A 2,890-nucleotide genomic window follows, 5' to 3' on the forward strand; every position below is an offset into this window, starting at 1 on the left:
GCGTCTATAGGGATACTCTAAGGGCAGGTATCAGACTCCCCTTTCACCCGTTCATTCTTCTTTTGCTAGCTGATGTGGGCATCAGCCCTTGCCAACTCCCCCTAATTCTTGGAGGCTCATTCTGTGTTATCTGTCGCAATGCGCCAAGCACAATGTCCCCACTTCTGTTGCTGTCTTCAGAAAGATTTTTCAGTTCAAGAACAGCCCTGATAAGAATCCGGGTTGGGTTTCTTTAAACCAGCGCCCTACTATTCCCCACAATGTGAACGGGAAGTCCATCCCAGACAACAACTTGGGGTGGAAGAAAGATTTTTTGTTCGTCATTTGGGAGGGTGGCGATTGGGGCACCCTATTTCGATCGTCTTTTGGGCTTGCCGTTGATGGGAGCCCAAACGATATATCTTTGTCTGAGGAGGAGGCTAGAGCTTTCAACCTCCTGACGCAAGATAATGGGACTTCCCATTCTTGGGATCTTATCAGGGAGACCGTTCTTATAGAACGCGGCCTTTCTCCCGTCCCTAAGAAAAGTAAGTTTCCTTCCTTATATATCTCTTTTTTATTTCCTTCATTTTCCATTTTGCTGATTCCTTCAACTTACTTATCTCATTTGTTGCAGTGGCTGAGAAAATTGAGGAGGCTACCAAGCCTAAAGACCTGGAGACAACCAGGATGAAGCGTGCTGGAAAGGTCTTTAAGCCTTGGGGATCGCTTTCCGGAGTTCCTACTCCAAGCAATGGAACCAGGCGAAGAAGGCCCCAGCCAAGTTTTGCGCACCAAGCAGAAGCCTGGGTCTTACTTTCAGCCTGCTTGGGGAATCCGGGGCAAGGATTCAATTGTTGGCAGCACAGAGCTTGCCAAAGAATGGTCTAAGCATTCCATCTCCCCGGTCGACTATCAAGACTTTGTCCTTCAACAGGACTTAGAGGAGAACGAGCTTTTTGGAGCTCAGGCTTTGGCGACGGTACGTCTTTTTCCTTTGCCCTTCATAGTTGCCTTTCCGATTTTCCCGTCTCATACTTTTGCTGTGTTTCTTGTAAGCGAACGCCCATTTTCAGGGGGCGATTCACCAACCAAGGCTTGGAAGGTTGGCCTGGAGGACGCGAACAAGAAGTTGGAGGAGGCCAACCAAAGAATAGAGGCCCTTGAAGCCCAACTTGCCTCTTCCACTTCTGACGTGGAAACGGCCCGGGCCGAAAACGTTATCCTGAAGGCTCAAAAGGATAAAACCTTTGACGGCTGGATGGACACTCAGGAGTTTAAGGACTTAATGGTGGAGCACGATGCCCTCATACACCCAGTTAGCTATAAGGAAGGCTTGGATGCTGCTGTGGAGGCCATTCAGGATGAATTTCCAGAAGTCTTCGAGCAGTCCTCTTTTCCTTGCCCTGTGCGAGTTTCAGAACTTGGGGGTGTTACCGAAAAGCTCGTTGACCTGATCAAGGACGGCCCGTCGGGGAGCCAAGACCAAAAGAGGAAGGAGCTTGAGTCCAGCTCCGGAGAGGAGGAAGCTTCTTCTGAAGAGGAGTCTGAGCCCGTTGCAAAGAAGGTCAGGGTGGAAGAACCTCCAAGGGCAGCGCCTCAGCAACCAGCATCTCCCGCAGCATCCAAAGCACCCGAAGGCAGTTCTGGTGGAACCTCTACGGGGACTTCCGAGGGGACGACTGAGACGTCCGAGGGGACGACTGAGACATCCGAGGAGACTTCAGATATTGGTTCCGAAGAATCCCAGCCTTCCAAGGCCTAAGTTTTTTTTATGTATTTCTTCTTTATTAGACAATATTTGAACTTCGTTTGTATCATAACTTGTTACCCTTCGGGGTTATTTCATATGCTGCTTTTCTTATTCGCATCTTTCTCCTTTATCTTTCCAATACTTAATATGCATTTAAACTAATTGGCCCTTTGAATTGTGCAACGTGCACTCTTATAAAAGAATCCATGAAGTCTTCCTTTTTTCAATGATCAAAGCATGATTTTTTATTAAAACCACACAAGGTATTATCACAACTTAAACATCCATAGGTTGAAATAATTTCAAACTCTTTAATATGAAGTCTAGTTTTCCAAGACCTTACATAGTATGGGTTCGACCCTTAACAATAATGACTCGACAATGTAAATTCTACTGGAATATAAAATCCTACGCAAGCAAAGCTTCAAGGTGCTTTTCAACCTATTTGTCACCCTGACAAGTGAGAATCGTATTCAGTTGCCCTACACATAGTAAACCTTCAGGTTTTGTGCATGCCAAGTCCTCGGGACTTCAAAACCATCCATTGTCTCCAGCTTGTAGGTTCCTCTACCTTGAACACTCTTGACTTTGTATGGCCCTTCCCAATTCGGGGCAAGCTTCCCTTTCTGTCCTACACCGGAAGCTTCTATCTTCCTCAAGACTAGGTCACCTTGTTTGAAAAACCTCTCCTTAACCCTTAGGTTGTAGTAAAATGAAGCCTTTTTCTGATATTCCACTATCTTCGCATGTGCCTGTTAGGGAGAAAACACGCACTAATATTCACGCAAGTACACGCGTTCGCAAGTAATATAGAATACTTTCTAGTTCGTTCCCTCAGAGACTCAGACTAAATTATTGTCTAATTAAACTCACTCACCAATGTATGATTACTTCTCAATGTTAAGATAATAACACTTAAAATTATTGATCAAATATTAACTATAATTAACTACTTAGTTAACCACTTAACTAACACTTCAAATTATCAATAATAAAACACTCATAAGATCACAACTTCATTATTACTTCCTTCTATAGCCATTGTTATTACCTTTAACATGTGACAGTGATGACATTAATCGAATAACACGAAACTGATAAAAGCCAACTTTTATTGTACTAATACCATTCTACCAAGCATCCACAATTAAGATAGAA

Source organism: Apium graveolens, chromosome 6 (assembly GCF_009905375.1).
Source record: "Apium graveolens cultivar Ventura chromosome 6, ASM990537v1, whole genome shotgun sequence".
NCBI classification, from domain to species: domain Eukaryota; kingdom Viridiplantae; phylum Streptophyta; class Magnoliopsida; order Apiales; family Apiaceae; genus Apium; species Apium graveolens.